Genomic DNA, 24,252 nt, shown 5'->3' on the forward strand with positions numbered 1-24,252 from the left:
GTTGTTGTCACCTAGGTGATGGGACGCTCTCGATCCGGACTAGTATTGCTGCGTAGACACTCTCGTAGTGAGTACTTCATAATCTCCCGACAGAGGTCCTTCCTCAAATAAGGTATCATTCTGAGTTTTAGTGCAAAACGTTTCTGTTCACCCTAAAAACCCGTCCTTTGACGCGGATGTGCTTAATGAAAGCATCGAGAGAATTCTGTGGATTTAAGGATACCAGTTTTTTTTCCCAACTAAAGTCAACACCTGATTTTTTGCCGTCATCTCTGCGTTGATTCTTTTTTTTTTGAGTGAGAGATTGTGACTAAGAAGGGCCATGTGAAGAAAAAAAACAAGTTAAACATTGAACACTTCCAGATGGTGACAAAGGCTAAGGCTTGGAATGCATATTTTCCATACCCTCATGCTTCCTTTACGAACGCCGGTTCATCTTTCCCAGCAAGAAATAAAGTTAAGAAATATTCGGGAGGAGCAACTGCAGAAAGGCAAAAGAAGTTGCTACTGTTACGACAATAGAAAAACCCAAATTTCCGTTCTTATTTATATTGCCGACACCAAGGTTGTAGCAAGTGTCGAATGTAGAAGGTTTGCCATCAATTTAAAAGCACCAAGAAAATTGAAAAACTCATCTTTTCAACTCAATGAGACCTTTAGGATACGTTTTTGCTGATTCGGGAAAATAAACTTGTGATCACTTTTAGTACGTCTAGATCAGTCTTTGATTCTCAAATCCCCAAGATAATAAAACAAACAAACAATTGCGAAAATAAGACCCTTTAATCACTCAGAAACAATAAAATTAGAGCCTTGAAAAACGGTAAAGATAGTCAGTCATCTGAGTGACTATAAAACTAGGGTCATTGTTAGCAATGAAACTTCGCGAAATAGGTTTATCAGCATCCAGAAAGCATTCAAACAAATGGCGATAGATTAAATAAAAATTATAACTTCAATTTAGGAAGCATATCAATAATAATTTAATATAATAGTAATATAACAATATCGGATTGGTGCAAGGAATTGAGATTAGTATTTAACTCATTCAAATTTGCAGTTTTGAAATTTTTGAGCAAAATAAGTGATGAGCAGAACTACATTATAAAAGATAGGGTTTGTCGTTAACTATTGTTAACATTGTAAACGGTAGATCAAGATACTAATTTGGAGGTAATTCTAACACCACGCCTTTTACGGGGAGCAAATATCAGGAGAATATGCGGATGAGTCTAAAAGGAACTTGTCTTCATTTAACGGGTTGCGGGGAAAAGTAATTTTAAAGTTAAATAGGTATTTTTTCGTTTTATTTAGATCACATTTGGAACACGCCGCAATTATTTGGGATCCTTCGGAGAAAGCGTTGTTAATAGAATTATTTATTTACTTTAAGACTTTATTGGGGCGAGATTGAGACTTCATCGTCCCTTCTTTCATCTAACCCTTATACATTACAATAAAGACAAATACAAGCATTCATGCCCTAGGAGAAAAATCCCACCTAGACTCCAACCCACGAACTCGGGATTGGTGGTAAATTACGGAGAAAATTCGCAAGATTAGTCAAAATTGGTGCGATAAGAAGACGAGTCTAAAAGTTTGTTCCGAGGAATTAGGCTGGGAGCCGATTGAGATGCGAAGGAAACAAGGGAGACTTGGACTCTTAGCGAGGCTCAGAACAAACGAGCTTAACTATCACACGAATGGAATCATTATGGCTCCACACTATATGGATAGGTCAGACCAAAAAGTTAACATAAGGGAGATAGGCTCCAGCACAGGTATGTACAAATATTCGTTCTTTCTTTAAACAATCCGGAATCATAATAGAAAGAAATCAAAATCATAATGGCAATTGTAAAGACATTCTAATTACAGGCGACGGCAAAATTAAATGAGTAGGCTTCTGGTACAATCGTAGGTGCATGGGTATGCTTGATGCTAAGGTATATATTTGCATGTGTACAAGGTAAAATGGTTTTTACATGAATGTATACCTCTATGTGGGTGTGAATTGGTATGCTTTTGTTAGTTTTTCATGTGGCTTTATTCTGTTGTACGGGCTGTGTCCTAAAAAACTCCGTCACAGCTCCTTGTGACGGATTGCGGGGTATTGTGTAGATTTAGATGGTCTACATGGCGATATACTACCTTAATCAAAAAGTTCCCGGAATAACCACCGTGTGGCGCTCCCATCGTTCCGATTTGAGTTCTGTTTTTTTTTGTTAAATTGGTACATCTGTTGTTGATATTCACTTTAAATCTTAGTGTCATAACTTGACATTTGCAAAAGTTACGGTCGGTTTTCGGTATGTCCATCAGTGCTTCCTGCGATTTTTCCATTACTTCCTCTCGGCTGCTAAAACGCGTTCCCCGTAATGGTTTTTTAACTCGATTGAACAGAAAGAAGTCACAGGGAGCCAAATCAGGTGAATTCGGTGGCTGTTGGATGGTATTTGTTGCATTTTTCGTCAAAAAATTACGAATAATGATAGCACTGTGCGACGGTGCGTGATCATGGTGCAAAATCCACGAGTTTTCTGCCCACATTCCTGGTCTCTTTCGGCGAATTGCTTCACGCAAACGTCTCATAACGCCCAAATAATACTCTTTGTTTACTGTCTGGCCTTCTGGCAAAAATTCATGATGCACTACACCGTTGTAATCCATGAAAACCGTCAGCATTGCCTACTTTTTTGACTGAAAACGACGTGGTTTTTTTGGTCTCGGCTCATTTGGTGAACGCCATTCACTTGCCTGATGTCTGGATTGCGTGTCGTACTCATAAACCCACGTCTCGTCTCCAGTAATGATCCTTTTGATGAATGTGGGATCGGATTCAGCCTCGCAAATCATGTCTTTTGCGACGTCAACACGGTCTCTTTTTTGCATGAAATTGAGGTCTTTTGGCATGCTACACGACGGAAACCCAAATCATTAACCACAATGTCTTGGGCGGATCCATAGGCAATGTTCAAGTCCTCCGCTATTTCTCTGATGGTTAATTTGCGGTTATTGACCAACATTTCTTTTACTTTATCAATTTTTTCACCGACTTTCGATGTCGATGGTCTGCCACTGCGTTCATCATCTTCGATTGACTCACGACCACTTCTGAACCGCTCGTGCCACTGGTAAACGACCGTTTTTTTTAGAGAATCGTTGCCGAAACACTTTTCCAACATTTCCAACGTCCGTGCGCCACTAAATCCGTTTTTTACGCAAAATTTAATACAAGTTCGTTGTTGCAAATTTAAATCCATTTCAGAAATTGTAAAAAATCGCCAACACACACAGAGATAGATGTACTCTTGGCTACGTAACTTTTGCAAATGTCAAGTTATGACACTAAGATTTAAAGGAAATATCAACAACAGATGTACCAATTTAACAAAAAAAACAGAACTCAAATCGGAACGATGGGAGCGCCACACGGTGGTTATTCCAGGAACTTTTTGATCAAGGTAGTATTACTTTAAAATCAAAATTAAATAAATCGCGAATATAAACGATATTGGAATTAGAGTTTCCTAAAACCTATGCTTCTGTCATTTTCAGCATGGAAAATATTGATAATGTGGTGTATTACTAGTTGCATGCCACTCAAATTTACTTGGAATGTGGAACCAAACTTAAATATTTCATGAGGTTAAGTGAGATAAGCCTTTAGTGATAGTTATAATAAGGAGAGAGATGATACAGCCTTAGTACAACATAAAACCCATAAAATGAGGACAACTTTTTGGGAACGCTAAAAGTGACAAGAATGTGTCATACACGGAGGCAACCTTTTGATAGCCGTTCACTTTTTTTTTGAGTGAAATGCACGAAAATAAATGGGAATGGAATTATAAAGATGCCATATTATAATTTTTATCGTAATTATCTGTGCTAATATTAGTAGCTGCATAAATCATCGTAAATTAAATTTTTTAACAATCCATTAATATTTGAAATACATATTCAGAACAAGGTGTGCGATCACTGACAATGCTGCAAGGAGGAATGTCTGAATGTGCTATGAGTACTCAGAAATGAAAGTATGTCAATTGAAAAAAACGACTTTTTGACACAATATCATTATCAGTATTGATCAATCGATCAGATTTATTGACTCTTTTTGATTAAAGAGTCCAAAGTGACAGATGAATTGTGTTTTTAACGATGTGTTCCATTAAGGCGGTCCTACCTTCTCCATATGCCCAATGAACATTTAGCAAGCTTTTTCCTTTTGTATGAAACATTTTGCTTTGCATGACACAGTATTTCGTTGACTTTCCCAATCGAAATTATGATTATTTTTCTACTCTCTTTCTACACTAAATTGATACCCGGAAACTACCAGCATAGGCCATTTTAGGGAGTGTAATTACACAATGGATGAATATTAAACAAAGAACAGCGGTCACGCAACTAATATGAAATACTGATAGATACTACAAAAATCTGTAATATTACGCCATGAGAAAAATTACGTGTCAAATTCGTGAAGAAAGAGTCATCGCTGTTAGCAAAGAGAACACGAAAACAAATAAAAACCTTGCTAAACTTAAACAAATATTTCTGACATATTACTATCAGTCGTAGTGCATCGGCTTTGGGTAGGTTTTTGATGAACACTGGAACTACACTCTGCGGTACTCCTAAGCCCCAATGAACATGACACAAAATATATTTAGACTACTATTACATACATAGCTCATTTTTCAGAAGAGCATAATTTCTACCTCCCTTGTTTACATCTTAAATATCTATTATTTTCCAGCCTCTACCTCACTTTCCCAAAATTCTCCTCTCCATTAACACTTTCTCTAGTGCATTAAGCAAGATCATCTACGTGAGGCAAAAAGAAATACCAACAACTTCGAAAGCAGGTCATAGGCGTTAGTATTGGTGACACCCTTGATTACACAAACGAAACAGAAAATGCAAACTCAAGTGTACACTACCCGATGATGCGACTCATTCCCCAGTTGATGCGGGTCTCAGACGTGTACTTCTCCCGTTGTTCCCGGGAAAAACGAAAACAACATGTTCTGCAATCCATCCCTGTGATCCCCAAGACCCAAGGACCCCTCTTCGATACTCTCACGTAAACATTTACGCGAGCACTGATGAAGGTCTGCTATGTTTTATTTCAATGGAAATTATTGAAGTAACAAAAGCAAAGAAAAACACGCCTTCTTCGCCTCTGCAGAATAGAAATCGAGCTAATTGATGGATGGGCTTGCACCCACGTTTGTTCATCAATTAAAAGAACGAAACCACATTCTTCGGTAAGAAGTTTGTGTTGACAGGCGACGGCTCGTACCACGCCCCGAGTGATGTGACATTCACTCATCATCTTCCTCTTTAACAGTTTCGAAGGAGGCCGAAGAGCATCTATCCTTAAAATCGAATCGTTTTCCGAAGACTTCCCCGGAAATTTTGAACCAGGGTCCTTCCCAAAAGTATCCGAACGCACGATTCTTTGAACTTTACCACATCACGTGAACTTGATTTATCCGTGTAATTGGTTTTTCATCTTCCGTCTACTGTCGCCGAGCAGTTCTAAGAAATTCAGAGTTTTGCTGTCCAAACGAAATGCCCTCCCAGCAACGTCTACAAACGCGAAGCACAAGCGATGAGCAAATACGAAGCGTTTAAACCCGCGCGAAAATCACCTGTGAGCTCCGTTGCCGAAGACCACAAAGGTAAGGAGAGAGAGGAGATGGATAGAGAGAGAAACGGGAAGATGTAAGCTTCGCATTTCCAAGCAGACGAAGCGTAGGAATTTTAATTTTTAGAGACGGAAAATTCCGGGAAATGTCATTTTCCGCTTAGTTATGCAATAAATGCCTTAGGTGAAAGGGTGAAAGTCATTTCATTTGATAATACATTCATGTGCACATAGACATAGATTGGTACTTAAAACAAAAAGCGCCGATGGCTCATTAGCATTTAATCCGAATCAGATGTCCCCCTGACCGGAATTACAAGCGGAGCGAACAAAGGCACTTCGAAGCGCGTCACGAATGAGGCCAAATTCGGCCGTACACGAAATTTAGCGACACAGAGGTGGCATTACCACAGTAATCGACCCAAATGTCCGTTTGATAAGTCCTATTAAAGGTAACCCAGCCACGATTAGCCTTACTGTGTCTAAAATTCATGTACGGGTACGGAATAGGAAATGAGGGAAGGAGTTCCTTCCTTTCCCTGATTCGCACGCGGTTTCTTGGAGAGCTAATACGAGTGCATATATATCGGGTACAGAAAGTCACATCGTTAATTCAGTGATTAGGAAACCTGACGCGTGACCTGAAGTGCATGCCCGGGCCGACATTTGAACCCGCGACTCGTCGCGTGGGCGACAAGGGTGTGCGACCTGGGACAACATGCCAAAGCCAGACGACGATTTCATGACTGAAATTCATTAACACAAATGAATCCGTGGAAGATTCTCAAAATTAAAATAAATAAAAAGATAAACGGACGATGGTGAATGGGCATTATGCTTTCCGTAAGATTCGAGGGTGTGAAATCGGAGAAAGGGAAAGCATTCCACATTTTTGTATATTGTTATCTGATAATTAATTTCCAGTAGATCAACGATTTGGAGAATGACACAAATCACGAAAAATCAAACGAATTATCGATGCTTTTCATTTTGAGGCGCGAATAAAGCAATTAATTCATCCAGCATTATATCTACGATGTGTTGTTACGGACGCTCTAGTCAAACCTCTGAGCAAATATATTTCATTTCAAAACGATAAATCTAAGGCAATTTTTGAAGATACAAGAGTTTATGGCTACCATATATTTTTAAATCCTGCTAATAAACCAATTCCAATTGGGCACAGACGTTTTCCATTCAATTTGCCAAGGACCGCAAGGCAGGCGTGTTTCTTTCGCTTGCTTCCAAGTTCCAGTCTAATTCCATATGCTCAGTCAATACCTCGTAATTGTACGTACGAAACAATACCATTATATGACATTCAAAATTAAAAATTTCACCTTGCAATTTGGTACATATGCACACGTTCGCAATTTCAGAGTGAAAGAATTCCAGGTTATAAAGGAGTACACCACGTGAGTTGTGTAATGGATTTTTGTGTAGGGAAGTAAAGGTTTGATTGATTACCTCTGGTTTGATTCTCCAATTTTCATTAAAGAAAACAAAATGGTATGCCTAAGGGCAAAACATGAATATTTATTTTCGCCTGGTGTTAAAAACGGCTACACATTTGCAGTCGGTCCAATGGGCAGGTTCCAATTAACCAAAGAGCAATAATATAATATAAATATGAGAAAATTCATGTCGTGTCAGGAAGTTTCCTGATGCTAAAATGCTTTCCTGAGTTGGTATAGAATTCCCTTTAAGATATTGGAGATGCGTGCACTTGGGCATGACCCATCAGGTGCATGTTTACATCAGGTTCATGATTATAATAAAATCTAATTACAGAAATAATTGAAATGCGGGATGCCGATGCTATCAATTTCAATTTGGCAGATGACATAAAAATATATTTTACAGATCAATTGGAACTTTTTAATAATAATTGCTATAATTTCCTTTTATTTAGAGATAGAAAGTTCTTTTTGCCCAGTTAAATATTGCATTGACATCACACTAAACATTCATAAGAGCTTCAGTAAGGCTTCGTTGACGACAGTTTTGATAAATTCGGAGGATGTCAGAATATAACATAAACTTAAATTTTGTACGCTTTTTGGAAAAGCTATCATATAAATGGAAAGCAATGGGGTGTAATGGGGATAACACAAGTCCCTCATGGACACCCAAAATTATGTGCAACCATGAGGAGAAGTTTCCACAAGAATCTTTACTATTTACGGTAGAGTGTGTTCAATAAAAATGTCATTCCATTACCCCACTCTCATTGATATGTACAAATAAAATTTGTATGTACAAATAAAATTATCCTTCAGTATGGTCTCCGGCTTTTATCAGATATGAATTCACATTCAAAATCAATATTAATTAGAAAGCATATAATGAAATATTTTGGTGAAATAAGATGGATTAATGATTTAAAGATAAGTTCATGGACCAAAGACCGTATGTATCCTCAAAAAGTTAAAAGCCAATTATTCTCAAAACCGGCAGCTCCACTGAAAATCAAGGGAACTGCTATAGTTACTACTCTTTGGAATGCGTGCATTATAATGCCAGCTATATAAAACAACTTCGCTTTTCTTTGCAATTCTTAAGCATCCCGATCAAAAGAAATCAAATTACAGCCGGTGAAAACAAAATATGATATTAACATGCAAACCATAATTTGTAAGCCCTCAGAAATTTCCCTAATTAAAAACAACGTAACAATCAGCGGCAGGAAATGGATTTTCAAATTTACTTTCTAGTTGATACTAATTAGGATTCATGGTTGTTCAGTTAATTGGTTGGAGGGAAAAATACAGAAAAAATTATCATTATAAAATGGATACATATAACACTTCTGATGCTTATTTTAACAAACTAAATAAACTATATTCTATCCTGAAAGAAGTTCACTTCAAAAACTATCAAAATTTACAAAGTAAATTCTGCCTTATTTCCGGGAAAATAAAAACTATGGCCATTTGGTTGGATGAACTGTACGAGCTCGTACATTAGCGAAACCATGGGCAAAATGAAATCATTGTCTAGGGATGAAATAACTGATGGAATGAGATTTCACTTCAGATGACCAGTACAAAGGATACCTCGTTATATACCATAACAAGTGTGTGTGTATTTATATGCATATATATAAATATATATATATATATATATATATGTATGTATGTATATATATATATGTATATATATATATGTATGTATATACATATATGTATGTATATATATGTATATATATATGTATGTATATATGTATTGTGTATACTATATGTATGTATATATGTATATATATATATGTATGTATATATGTATATATATATGTATGTATATATGTGTATATATATATATATATATATATATATATATATATATATATATATATGTAATGCACGTAGACCGAAAGTAGCGGTGGTGGATTCCCCTACCTATGAAATGACTCTTGTGGACGGATGGCTACATAATTTCGCTCAAGTTACATAAGGGTCACGGGTGCTAAGAATGATTCTGTGTATGCTTCGCCTGGACGACCGGATGCACGTTACGTGGGATTTTGAACGCCACAGCTTCCCGCGAAGGAATTAGCAGTACGAAATAACAGGAGACGAATTTAAAAAGATCCCCCAGTCCTAGAAGTTTGGAATTCCGGACAGGTGTGAACGTGTGACTGTACGTCGCAGGACATGAGGGTGACAAATGGAATGAAAAATCTTCGGCCAAGAGCGGAAGTAAGGTAACAGGAACGAAGGACGGAGTCGGAGGAGAGATCTTTCGAATGCGAACCTCAAAGTGCTATGTCAACCAAATGTTGAATAAGTGCCCGGCTCAAGTAAGGTTAGGTGGCAACAGTGAATGAGGAAAAGTGCCCGGGACAGAAAGCGAAAACGAAAAAGAATGAGCTTAACATTTAATTGGAAGTCGAGGAGAAGTTAATGGAGGAAATTCGGAAAAAGGGAGAGTGGTTGGAGTGTTAACAGGTTGTTGAAGGTTGTAATGAACGGGAGGACGTTGGGCTGCGAGAAAGAAGAGGGAGGGGGAGGGATTGAAAGATGCTGCTTATAAAACCATGGATATTCGAAGCCATGATAAATGAATATCGTGAAAATAGTGCTGATGTGGCGATGAGACGCATTCACAAAAGAACGTTTTCATGAGTAATGTGCGATTTCATATATACCTGATGCAATTTTAATCCATTTTATCGCCCTCGCGTTATGTAAAATATCGATACACTATGCATGCATACTGATGATGATAACTACAGTATTCCGTCCGCCTAACAGACTCGAAATACCGAATTCCTAATCACCCCAAATATTACCTTTCAATGATGAGGGTCAGCATAGACATTTTGTATAGGAAGAGAGAAGTGCAGATCGCAACATCGTTAGGCGGCCAGACAACGCACAAACAACGCATATACGGAGCTCTTAAATATCGAACGGCCGCGGGAGGAAGGGGAAACAGAGGTTGCTCGAGAGAACGCGTGGAAGGATTAGGGCGGTGACGGACGAGGAGGATATCCACAAATTAGTACAGAGCAGTGCACACTCCAATACGGCGCACCTGTTGCCTTTATTTCCGCGACGACAGCTGCGTGCGCCGCTTGGTGCGCGATGTTAACCGGGGGAGCGAGGCGGGGACGGGAGGGGCAGCGAGGGGAGGAGAAGCGGGAGAGAAGGGTGAGGCGATGAGGCCCCACTCTATGCAATTTCAGATGCGGAACACTACGCATGCCCTCCAAAAAAGAAGCGACTCCTCTTCTCCTCCCGATCGGTTTGCGACCTGCCATATGAAATAACTCGAGAAAAACGCGGGAAAGACAACCGCGAGAAAATGACAGCGACTCGCAATATGTAGACGAGGTGACGGAAGGTGATCTCCCCTCCGCCCACCCAGTGATAGCGATCCGTCGGCTTTTCGTCCAACGGATGGTAGGAAAAAGAAATGCCGTTCGCGGGGTATTTGGAGACAGTGATGCACGACCACACCGATAGTGTGCGAGACCCGCTCTCTCTCGACGCCTCTTGACGGGACGGAATGGCATTTCCAAACTCCCCCATCGAGAGTGAACTGCAATTAGGGTGATGAGGATTCCTAGCGTCGTGTGATTTTTTCAGAGAAATTAAACATATCCATCTACTTGGGATCCTGAAGGCCACCGCTGTGGCGTGAGGTGGGTGTCGATTTCACATCAGGCATGACCCATCCACCACATCATTTGAGAACACCCAGTAGAGACAACTACTCAACGCATGCGTGAAGATCTATTCAATGCTGTCTCTTCAGCCCCTGATAAATATTCAGCAACAAATAGAGTGACAATGAAAAACAATTCACCAAAAATCACCAATTTTGAAAATGAACGGAGAAAATACAATTATAACAAGCAAATATTTGAAATTAGCGTGGCTATATAAATGATTAATATTGATTTTCCGTGATGTAAATAATTTTCTTTTTTCATATTTATGCAATTTTATACATTCAGACATGATTGTATTTGACCTGCATGCATAAAAAATTGTTTAACGAAGAAATCACTACAAAAGTTAAATTATCAGCCAAATACGTATGCCTATTTACGCCTATGGTACTCGCATATCAATACTTTCTTTTAATTTTTCTTTTTCCACATGGTTATAGTAATGATGTGTATAAAAAACTTTTTGTGAATGAATTATATTTTGGGCCCTAAAGCCCTGATGATAATGAGCGAATTATCTTTTTATTGAGAGCGAACTATGACGTATCCCAGATGAAATACGGAATGAAGAATTGAAACAATCCACAGTGAAATTCCGTCCGGCAATTATTTCAGCGTATTAAAAAAAGAAAATTTACATCTTTCAGATACGAAAACGAATGTTAAAAATCCTAAAAGGGAGCGGGAACTGATCAGCCTAACAGCATGAAATGAAGACTGAAGAATTCCACGAACCAGACCTCATCGCTTACCGGTACGCGGACTGCATTACATTTGTGGAGACCAAATACGAGGGTCATCCGGAAAGTAGTACCCGTTCGTGCCGCATGAAGTGCTGACGACGCGAGTAGCCGCTGGACGAGGTCAGATAGCTTCAGTGGCTTGTCTGCCTTCTCTGAGCCAAGTTGCGTGACGCTAGCATTGCCTGTGTTGTTTCTGTGATTGTTTACAATGTTTAAAAAAATTGAGAACGCCGCCAGTTGTGAAGTGAGGGCAGTGATTAAATTCCTCAATGCAAGAAACGTTCGCCCATGTGATATTCATCGCCAATTAAAGGAGGTGTATGGAGACAATGTAATGGACGAGTCGTCTGTTCGGCGGTGGTGTCGCAACTTCAACATGGGGAGGGGGAACACACACGACGATGAGCGTTCGGGGAGACCGTCTGTCATTACAGACCAACTGGTGAGCTCAGTTGACGAATTCGTGAGGAACGATCGGCGCGTCACAATTGATGACATCTGTGAGCATTTTCCCAATGTTTCTCGAACAATTGTTCATGAAATTGTTAAACACCATCTGCATTATGCAAAAATTTGTGCAAGATGGGTCCCTCGCGTATCTCAATGAGCTGGCGGCGAAGGACTATGCAGCAGGAATACAGAAACTTGTCACACGTTATGACAAATGCCTTAATTTGCTTGGAGATTATGTTGAGAAGTAGTTTAAAGTATCCTCTTTCAAATAAAATTTTTTATGTTTGTTAATATTTACTTTTGTGTCTTTATTTCACGAACGGGTACTACTTTCCGGATGACCCTCGTATATGGCATGACGTGAGTGACGGGAAAAATGCTAGGAATCCTGTGTGGCCTGAGAACGAACCAGATTCAAGAAACCAGAACTTATTATCCAAACAAAAGATGAAGAGCGAAGCAAACTGGGAAGCAACAAGCCAGATTTCAAGACCAGAGCTGAAGACAATGCAGAGAATGACGAGGTCACCCCATGAGTCTAAGACCAATGAATAGGAGGAGAATCTGCCCACTGGGAGGAGCGAAATAGACGTCCCGGAATTCCACGGGTCAGTCCCCGGCACGAAGATTTAGTTAGTCCCCGGCAATAGATGCATATATAATCGCACTATATCAAATATTATAACGTTTGAAATTGTTCTACATTTTCATTAAGAATCAAAAACTTAATTTAAGATTGAGAAATTATAATTACATAGTTATAGCATTTCAATTTGAATTAAATTACGAATTTTGATGGAAGATTACACTGTGGAAGCAAAAATGTTGAAGGTATCTTATGAAAATTCGTGCCGTCATGTAGAGGGCTCATTGACAGGATGTGTTAAGCGTGGAATGATCTGATCTGAAAACCTATTTTCTTCCCTCACTACCCTTTTTCATCATGCGAGTACTTTTGGATGAAAACATTCTTTAGGTCTTTGTTTCTAATTCCTTCACTCATCGTGGAGAACCTTCATTCTGCTTAGTGTAAACTAAATAGACACATAATTGTGTAATCTTTTCAGTTTTGTTTATTTATACGCACTTAAGTATTCGTATATGGTGTACACAATGCAAGTACACACACAAGTACACGCACATGCACGTTCGTATGCACGAGAAATACACGTGTTTGGTCGTGAAAAACGAAAAGCTTCACTTTCAATTTCATTAAGAGGTTGAATTCAACTTTTTAACTAACATTTGGTCAATTCACGTCGACTTACTGGCATTTCTGCAAGCAACAGTGGAGAAACACTGCTGTCTCCACCCTCAAGTAATTAAACCGTTCCCCCCCTGACGAACCGATAGCCCCCTGACGATAATCTATTAAGGGCTGGAAAATTTGGTATTTGAATGTGAATTGCGATGACAGTTTACTGAATTTCCTTTCTCTTCAGATGGATAGTGAACATGTGAGGAATATATAGGTTCTGAAAAGTTATTACCAATATTTAATGTTTTTCAGTTTTTTTTCGAAAACCACATCTTTTCATACGCATACGATGAATGCATACTTCATCATTTGCTCAACTACTCTTAACACATAAGTTTTAAGCAATTTTTATTTGCAACATAAATTCTTGCATTTGATAAATGTTTAAAATATGCGGAACATTGAGGCGATATTAACTAAGTTCGACATCCAGGCATGTAAAAATTAAAATTCAGGATGTTGTCAGTTTTATGCTAGTAGGAGGACTTCCTTCGGTCCTCCAAAAGGAAAGAATCTTTGCCGAACGAAAGGAAAAAAAGCACATACGAAATTTCAAAATGTTTCTTATTTAACTGGTGACCTACACAAATAATTTTTAATTCACTATATAGGGCTCCTTTTTGCTTATATTACTTTGATATAATTCTCATGCGAAGAATATGACTATTGACTTACCTATTCACCCTAGTGTACTTCTGCAGAGTGCATCAATCTATGTAACTGATCCGTGGTCTTCAGGCCGGATGACAGTCTAGCCTAGAAAGGACAATAATGCTAGTCAATGTGAAATCGGGTATCGGGTAAACTATTCCCAAATGGATGGATCTATTCTTTCTAATTGATATGCATATTCCAAAAGCCAACCAATGTTTTGTTGTAACTATCATATAATTAAACAAAATGAATATTTAATAACGTTCAGAGCACCGAGAGGAAGAAACCAATAGAAAGTGATCAGGAAAAGGAATTTTTCATGGGTAATGGGTTTTCAGAAAGGTTTCATGGGTAGGATTATAAATGGGCAACAAATATATAGGTTGTCCCTATCTCTTTGCAAGAGTTCTTTCGTGAAAAGGATAAAGGCAACTTTGTTTCATTACAATAATATACCTGAACTTATTCACTCGTACAAACCTTAATTTTCCGTTCGGCTAAATCGTCTGAAGGCATTACTCATCATTATTGGTTTCTCGGGACAAAAATCAAGTAAAAAATCTGTTTATTTTTATGCCTTTATACGTTTTTCTGGAATGCTATGAAATCCTATTTTTCCCTTCTCGGTCGATATTTCAAAACCACTGAATATATCCTTTAAATAAACAAACCTTTTTAAGTGAACATAGCCTTTGCATGCCAGAAAAATACTTCTGTGAGCGACATTTCATTACCTCGCCTTTAAAACTGACATCAGGTTCGGAAATAATCAAGAACTACATATGTTTAACGCCAAACAATAAGAAAGGTGCAATATCCAATTTAGATTGTACATAAATGTAGAATGATATTATTATAGTATTTAAATTCGAAATACAAGATGATTTAAAACATTTAATTTAATCGTTGGCATTTCGCAAAAAAATCATTTTCATAAAATAACCATTGTCATTACGAGGCCTCATTCATTGCCGTTGAAACTTGTGAAATAATGCGGCAGTCAAACGTTATTTTAATGGATTATCATGCCTTAATCCCTTCATTGCATTTAAGAATAAAATACTAGAAAAACGACTGCATTGATTTTATGCAAGGTCATAAGCGCAGTGATACGTTAGAGGTATGCATGAATTTTCTCACATTGAACCAAATAGTAGATTGATGAATACAACATTAAGCGAATTAATTAAAACGTAGTTAACATGACGTAGTTAACAGTGCATTTTTTTGGTGATATAGAAATTGTACAACACTTATCCTACAGTAGCTCATCCATTAACTTCTACTACTTACAGCAATAAATTAATGATATAATTATGGCGAAATGAACACTTGACCAAAGGTTAAATAATTTGGAGAAAAATATAACAGTTATGCATTTAACACGCATTGAATGTGATGCCAGCAGTCATAAGGAATTCTAAGGGAAGATACGCCTCGCGGTAAGAACTTTTGTTACACTGCGAAAATCCCATTGTAAATGAATAGATATGAATAATAAGTTTTTATTTGCGTGCATATAGGCGCATCCTCACCATTTTCCCAACAATTTCATCATATTGAATAAATGAAAAAACTCCAATAGCCGTATATGAAGTTGAAGTGTTGTCGTGACGATTCACCTTCAGCACGCCGAAGAGTGCTACTTGGGTGGCGGAAATACGCGTATTCGTATTCACCTTTTTCATCCCTTTCCTTTATTACACTTTACCCCTTCCTTTGACTTGTGGCGTTAGCCAACTGACCTTATTTATATTTTGTTTTGACAGTTAAACCATTTACGGCTAATAAAGTTTTTTTCATTTATTCAACACTACTAGCCGTAAGAGCTCAATCTAATAAAAATTTCATCATAGCTTCCTCTTCATTGATAAGTTTCGACACCATTGACATATAACTTTAAGAGCAATCGTTATTCATTATTTGGCTCATATAAATTTAAAAAAAAATTATTACACCAATTGAAATTTAACATTTCAAAAGACACATGTGTCCACCATTTTGTTACCCAGCTAACTTTACATAAAAACTTACTTGTCGTAATTCCATATTTATAGTTCTGCTATCGAGGGTGACGGATATTTGAAAGTGAAGGATGATGGAAGAGTAACCATTTCAATTTTAGTTTAGCTTATTTAATATCCTGGGATTAACCACTAGGGTGTGCGGCAGAGGGTGATTACACATCAGACCTCCCTGGATCCTTAACACCTCTCCCTCCTAGCGCAGTCGGCCAAATGTTACAAGTTTAAATAAGAAAATTATATTTTCAGAATAATATGGTAGCAAATGTCAATAGTATGACTTTTAAGGTGGGAATCAAGATGGTGCGGTGGCTATCGTACTGGCTTCCTACCCAATATAGTTCTTAAATTTATCACATGTGTTGTGGTATCCACGGACATACATTGATAAGAATAAATATAATAAACATCTACGTATCTCGCGCTTCTTCTCCCGCTACTGTCGCTATGTAAATTACTTGAAACGAACATCGGCTGATTAAACTACAGCAATTGCTGTCGCATTTTTTCATATATAATTCCAGCGACCCCGAAAACCGTCAATAGTAACAAGCTTCAGTAAATTTTGGTCGTTTCCGAAGCGTCACCTGTAATTTGGATCAAATCTAAGAATTACCCCAGCTCCCCGGTTCTGAAATTCAGTTTTCGTTTATAAAATGCTATTATGCCTAATGTAAATGCTAAACTTCAACATGATTCGTCAATAAATAACGAGTTATAATATGGTTATAATATAGCCAAAGTTTACGGCGAGGACAAGCGCTCTATATTTTTTAAAGGTACATTTCAGCGACCAATATACCATCATTTGATAAGTTGAGACCCAATTACCTAGATGTGAAACATTTTGAGGTGTTTCGTTTAATGGTTTATAAAACTCGTGCGATATATACACATTACAATCACCAAATACGCAATTTTGAAAACTTTAAACTAGTATTTCACTATCTAATGGGAATTAGGATACGAGTACACATTCTTTTATGAATGCTGGGTCCGAGACCAATGCACTCAAATCAATAAATTTTACGGAGCTATTAGTTTTTATAGTCTTACCTACATTGCATTGATAAGGACGAAGGCACTATTATCCTTCAACTCTTACTATTATCACTCAAAACATGAGGAATGATTTTTCCTTTAAAATATATCAACTTATTTTTTCTCATATATAAAAAATTTTTTTGGCTCACATGGTTGATATTAAGTCAATTTCTTTCGCAAAATTAACAGACTCGGGGTCCCGGTGAATTCAGCTCCCCAGAGTTCCACGCATGCACAATCTGAGCCAGGATGTTTCCAGATGGAAAAAAAGCCAGATCACTTTCCCTATGAATGGTGAGGGGAACGTATGAAAAAACTCAATTACCTTGGAGAGCTGGCCAACCAGCACAGTGTGACAGCATTTGCCATCAAAATAAAGATAACATTGCACAGGGAAAATAATTGAAAACGTTACATTCCTTGCGGATGTCGATATCAGTATTTTACTCACCTTCATGATTAAGAAAAAAATTTAGCCGTTATTTGGCCAAGGTAATCACCAAGGAAAGAGGCTAAAACCATTAATACAACTTTGTAATCTAGTGAAATACAAAAGAACCGATAAAAAATATAAATAACCACCAAAGCCACACGCTATCAACGCTACCTACTGTTTACAGTGTTGTTATGGTTACTAAAATAATTTATGACTTATCTTTTCGCAGTTCACACCAATTATATGAGAAATTTGGGGATACATTTGGGATTATTTCAATATTTACTATACGTGAGCAGCAGCAGTATCACTTAACCATACTGCAGGCTTTCGCAGACTAAAATTATGAACGGTTAAGAATGTGCATACGCAAAAATTATGTAGCAAACGCAAAACAAAAACTAGCAGAAATACAAACTTTCATTAAATTAATTACTATCAAAATCTTCCAAAATTAGACAAAATAAGTTTTCTCGAAAAACGAATTTTACATAAAATTCTAGAACGAGTAGCCTCATAAACTTTATACCTAAACATAGTTTTGTTTAATTTTATACTCAAATCATAATATAAAGTAGAAATACGAAACATCATATGGTCTCGGGGGTGCCGTAGCCTTAAAAGTGCTTTTATTTTAAGGTACTTTGGCTACGCACCATCCCGATTCCCCACGTAACCTATAAGGGTTACGTACTGGCTACCGTACTGGCTATGTAAGGGCTACATATAAGGGCTACCGTACCAGCTTCCCACCCTGAGGGCCCTGGTTCGATTCCCAGCAGTGGCAAATACTTTTCAGTGATATCTCGATGATCCCTACTTGAGGTCCTTTGTGGGGAAATGAATTTGTGTGGAAGAGAGGAACTGAAAGCAAATATCACAATGCGAAGAGTGAAAATTCAGCAAAGTGGAATCCTTCATCTTTCTGGGGAGCAGTTTAACTTTTGAGAGAGAAGCTCGACCGACAGCAAGCGAAGAATAGCCTAAGTTGAGTAGAATGAAGAAGCATGTAGAAGAGGCAACTACTCCTACTATGTACAAAGAACCGGAGGTGGCGAGGATAGAAGCAGTTCGTAGTAACTTATGTATTGAGCATAGAACGATCAGAGACATGAAACATTTGGAGAAGAGGACCAGCGAAAATTAGAAGGCTCTGAAACATGAAAAATGATGAAAATGAAATGGACCGACAAGGTGATGAATGTGGAAGTATGGTCTACAGATGAGCCGAAGAGGAAATACCAAATGGAGAACTGTATCGACTTAATTGGGATGAGATTGAAACTTATAGTCCTTTCTTCCACCAAACCCCAAAGCATTACACATACATTGAAGACAATCACAAAAACCCAATCCGTAGGGGGAGGAAAACCCACCTAGACAGGAATCGAACCCTCGACCTCTAAATGGCAGGCACGGGTGTTACCCCACTGCCACCGGTGCCGGCAAAGAAGAACTAGATGGATTGGACATATTGAATTAGTTATAAATATAACAGAAGGGAAAATTGAAGGGAAGATGCCAAGGCTAAGACCACAAGACAAGTACAAAGGACACATTAAGAAGGACGTAAAACAGAAAAGTTATCAGGAGGTGAGGGAATGTTTTATGTTTACATTGAATAGAGAATAATGAAGGGCTGCAAGCAAAGCACTCTTAGGATTGAAACACTAAAGATGGTGATTAATGATTCACAAGGCATGCTTGTAGTAGAATTTTTCAAGTAAATCAAAACTTTTTGGAAATATTAATTTAAATATTTTATTAATTCAAACTTAAATATTAACTGCATACGCCAACTTAAATGAACAGACACTGACGGACATAGGGAACGCTATATCTTGCGGTATAAAATTCAATTTTGAATTATCTTTATTTTCTTTTTGAATTGCTTACATTTCATCACAACTATGTTCAGCGAAGATGATTTTTTAGGATTAATCAGGAAAAAAAATTTCAGGGTAAACTTTTTTAGTGATTTGCAGAAACTCAATGGCATCAAACTCAAGCGTGTGAGGATGTAAAACATTCGTTAAAACCAGTCGTAACGCAACAATTTGGTGAAATCTAAAATGCTTTTTTAACTCCTCAAGTTAAGTAGTAAGTTATGTAATCAACCTTGAGTAATAATTTTGTCAGATACATGGCCAATTACTGTCCAGTATGACTAACAGAAAATGATGGAAAAATGAATTAAACATGCATTCTTTACAAAATGATTTTTGGACAACTTATACGGTAAGGTTCAGAAAACTCTCGATCTTTTCCTAGCTGATATCGCTCAGTGAAGAATTCAATTGCATTTTATATCTGTGCTCTTTGAATAGAATTGAAAAAGATCTCGGATTAACCACGGAAACTAAATCTAACTGCCATTTACGGCACATATTAATAATTTTGCTAACCTAATAAATTATTTGCAAAAACAAAAAGATAATGACTGATTCCAGACTTAAAAAAAACAAAGCGTCTCCATTGGAGAAATTTGATATACTTCCTGTATTAATTTGACATTTATCGACGAAATGGGAACCAAGAGTTACAAAATGATTACGCATAGAGTAGTTCACCATTGAGATCAGTAGAAACGATTTTAAAGAGATAATAAGATGCGAAAACAATTTCTCCGCAATTATTCATCTGGTAGGTAATTGATATTATGTAACTTTCAGTAAATTATGTACAGCAAGAAAAAAAGTCATTCATTGCAATGAACTACATCACAGATTAAAATATGAAGTTCAAATGAAACTTAATTATTTGGATGATATTGCTAATGGCGAAAATTTACACATTGATTTTTTCTACCGGATAATTCTGATTAATTACGCCTATCAATAATAGCTTAGAAATTTCATATGATAGCCACATCGTTTTCTTAAATTTTTTTTCTTACTTCTTCCAAACGAAATATGCTCGACAATTCGAAAAATGGCGTACATTTTGTAAACCATTAAAGAGCAAAAAATATATCGACTGCACCGATCAAGTTATTTACTTACTGCACTAATTCAGCACTTAATGTGACGACAATCTATGACATCGATCACTTCCTATTGACAACCTCATACGTTTAAACTTGAGCAGTAACCTATTTTAACGAATCAGGAGTGATGTTTTGGAAGACGAACATGATCGATTCGTAAGAAATAATAATGCACCATTCCACTTTTGATAAAATAGGTTTCGGCCTAGGCCTCGACGTTACTTCGTCTTCTTCAGTCGAGACCTTCTTCACCACCTGAAGATGACGTAGTAGCGTGGAAACCTACGACGAAATATAGTTCATCAACGTTAAAACAGTACATTATTATTTGCTACGAATCGAAAACGGCAACCAAAGCGACCACATACGTATGATTCCTTGCATGATGTGTTTCATATCAGCGAAAATAGTTTTTTTTCCACGCAAGTTCTTCAGTTAAAAGATAAGGAGTCATCAATCAAATTATTCTAACTCAACCCGATGCTCAAAATATGACGTTTTGGGATACAACAGCACTACAATTAAGATGAACAATCGCGATATCTGCGCTACATAATGAGCATTTCAGTATTCACACCACGAATAACACTTTCAAATTTAAAGAGTGAGAAAACCTAGGAGGAACGCCTAATGAGGCACTGAATACTACTTCCTCACCTGCCAGATATCACTTTGGTCGCTTTGTTTAAAGCGTTCGCACACACGCAAAATTTATCTCGTCCCAATATTATCTTAAGCTTGGCAGTGAGAACATGAAAGCGCTTTGGCTTGCCGGCGTGGTAGTTAATATGTTTGCCCCCTTCGGACCGTGTCTACAAAAAGAATCAAGATTAAGATCAAGATGGAGTGAGGGCCTTTCTCTTTCCTTTCACCTCATTTTCCGCGGGATTATCACGATGAGCGAAGGGAAATTCTCGGCTCGAAAATATTCTCTCAATGGAAGACGCACTTCTTACACACCATCCGGCACTCCTTCTCCTACAACAAACGCCCCTTCGTAGTTGCTCCGTGGTTTTCAAGGCCGTCACCGGACGCGTTCTTTGTTTTTAGGTCCGCCGACTCTAATAAAAGGTGAAAATATTTATTTAAAAATATTCCCTTCGCGAGATAATAAGGAACTTGGACCTTATTTGTTTCTTACACTCCCGTGGGCATTTGGTGAAAAGCGCCCAACCCTCTTCCTCGCTCACCCTACAGCTAATTCAATCCGTCCGAAAAGAGATGTTTATGGAAATAGCGAAACAAGGGCGGAACTCGCCGTGCGCTAAGGTCAGGGGGCTATAAAAGGTATACCCTCATTTTCGATTTATTAGTGAAAAAGTCATTCTAACAAACAAATATTTGGCCTTAAAATTTTCAAGGTAAATTGTTAATGACTAATTTTTTATATCCTAGTTATGGTATTTTAACTTTGATATTTTCTCAGAATATGACCCTTCAATTCAAGTTGCGTCAAAGATATTTTGTGAACGATAATCCCGCTCAAGTTATTAATACCTCTTAGACAAAGAAAGTCAAAGAAATCATTGTCGTATCTTCCATTATCCAATGGAAAACTTAACATGCCCATCGAATAATTACCCTGAGTTAAAGCATTTAAAGTTTGCCAAAATTCAATAAAATCTAAACAATTAACTATTTTAAACGTAATTTCTTTGAAGATGTTAGCGGTAATTGAGTTTTATAAAATTAACTCATTTAAAAGAAATGCACAGAACATTTCAATTTTATTTACATTAGAAGGAAAGAAGACGTGTTGCAATACATTACTTGATTCTTTTTAACAGGAAAATTTTTAATAAAATAACTACGGACTATATATGTAAAAAGGTTAAGTAACGTTGATTTGAATACGTCCGAATAAAATAATCATAATTATCCGTTAACATTGGTGATATGTTCAGGACAATTTTGAGAAATTTTCGATACCACAAAAAATTAAACTCAACGAGTCAGAATAACTATCGCAATAAAACCGACTCTGTTCATAAGGAAACAAGGAAATAATAACAAGGTGATTCATCGATGGCTGAAAAACGGATGCAATAAAAATCAAAGCAAACCTCTTGACGTCACCCGTGCAAAGCGGGAAGAAGGACTGCAGGATATTGAGTTTGGACGCTCGTACTAAAACACGCAAGTCCCGGACTCATGCAAGGGAAAAGAAATAATATGGAATCCCACTTAAATAGATGTAATCCAGCTTATTGATTGGACTCGAACACGACAAGATTTGCGTTAAAAATGAAAAATATAAACAGTTCTGATAACAACTGAAAGGAAGGAACTACCGTGAGAATCCATTCAGTACTAGATATCGACAATTAAAAGTTTATTTCGACGCCAGAAAATGACAGAGAACTTCTTTTGCTGCAAATCCCAGTGTGCAGGTGATCAATATGATAGCCGGTTTGTATTTTATTTCGTCCACTTTGAAACTTAAAAGGTTGGAGTTTGGAAAAAATGTAACCAGCCGCTGCAAAAGGGGAAGGTACCCTTGCGAAATTAATTAAAATAGAATATATACATTTTTTATTAAGTAAAATGGTAGCTCATTAAAAAATGAATTTTTCATAAAAATATGATATACAACTTGGGTTCTTGTTTCCGATACGAATTTTACCATTCTTCCAAACGGGAAGATATCTAAAAGAAAGCGGATACAAACAATGACGGTTACGGCACTGTCTACCTTATCGATATAGTTTTAAAAATTTCCCGCTAATCATTAAGGTAATTGATGAATTCGATAGTATATATATATATATATATATATATATATATATATAAATGATGATTAAAGAGGCATGGGAAGAACTGAAGGTAGGAATGAAAGTGGGCGGGGAATTCGTAAAATCAGTTAGGTTTGCTGATGACCAAGCTTTAGTTTGTCAGTCAGCCAAGGGGCTGCAAGCATTGCTGAGTGAATTGGATATTCAGTGCGACAGGTATGGGATGAGAATCAATATTAATAAAACAAAGGTTATGCGATTTTCTAGAAAGAAAAAGGCTAAGCTTAACATTAGAATAGGAGGGCAAAAACTAGAGCAGGTAGAACAGTTTACATATCTCGGTAGTGTTTTGGACCAACACGGTCAATGTAGTAGGGACGTAAGGAGGAGAATTGCGCTGGGCAAAGAGGCTTTCACAAGGAGGAGGGAGTTGATGACAGGGACGTTGAGTAAGGATATTAAGAAAAGACTAGTAAAAACTTTGATATGGAGCGTAGCTATGTACGGCGCGGAAGCGTGGTCATTGAATCAGGAGGATAGACGTAGACTGGAGGCTTTTGAGATGTGGGTGTGGAGAAGAATGGAGAAGGTAAAATGGACAGAGAAGAAAACAAACGAGGAAGTCCTCGGTATGGTGGGCGAAGAGAGGGGTTTGCTGGGAGCAATCCTATGGAGGCAGGAAAAGTGGCTGAAGGAGGTATTGACCGGCAGCGGAATGTTGAAGACTGTAATTGAGGGGAGAATGTTGAGCAAACGAGGAAAGGGAAGGAACAGGATAGGGATGTTGGACGGGATGAAAGGAGGAAGAAAGTACTCAGAGCTGAAGAAGGACCTAATGTAAAGTGGGATGTTGTGTTTTTGCTAGGGGTCACAAATTATTAAATTTGTAATTATGTCCATCCAAAAACCTACCTTAACCGGTAGATTACCTTAAAAAAATATATATATATATATTCATTTATTTATTTATTTATTTATTTATATATATATGTATGTATACACACAGACACATACGAGGTCTCTTCAAAAAGTATCGCGACTTTTGTTTTTTCAAAAATTATTTATTTATTCATAAATACCTATTTTCTCC

At 37.4% G+C, this 24,252-nt stretch overlaps 1 protein-coding gene across 1 annotated transcript in view; it reads right to left on the reverse strand.

Annotated features, from left to right (window-relative positions):
• LOC139691172 (very long chain fatty acid elongase AAEL008004-like) overlaps nt 1-24,252 on the reverse strand; it is a 294,460-nt gene that overhangs the window by 139,342 nt on the left and 130,866 nt on the right. Inside the window, exon 2 of the mRNA XM_071588893.1 lies at nt 13,962-14,042. The gene's annotated coding sequence lies outside the window, so the exon portion shown is untranslated. The remainder of the gene's footprint in view (nt 1-13,961; nt 14,043-24,252) is intronic.

This window comes from Hetaerina americana, unplaced genomic scaffold, assembly GCF_022747635.1.
Source record: "Hetaerina americana unplaced genomic scaffold, ioHetAmer1.1.p SCAF_30, whole genome shotgun sequence".
NCBI classification, from domain to species: domain Eukaryota; kingdom Metazoa; phylum Arthropoda; class Insecta; order Odonata; family Calopterygidae; genus Hetaerina; species Hetaerina americana.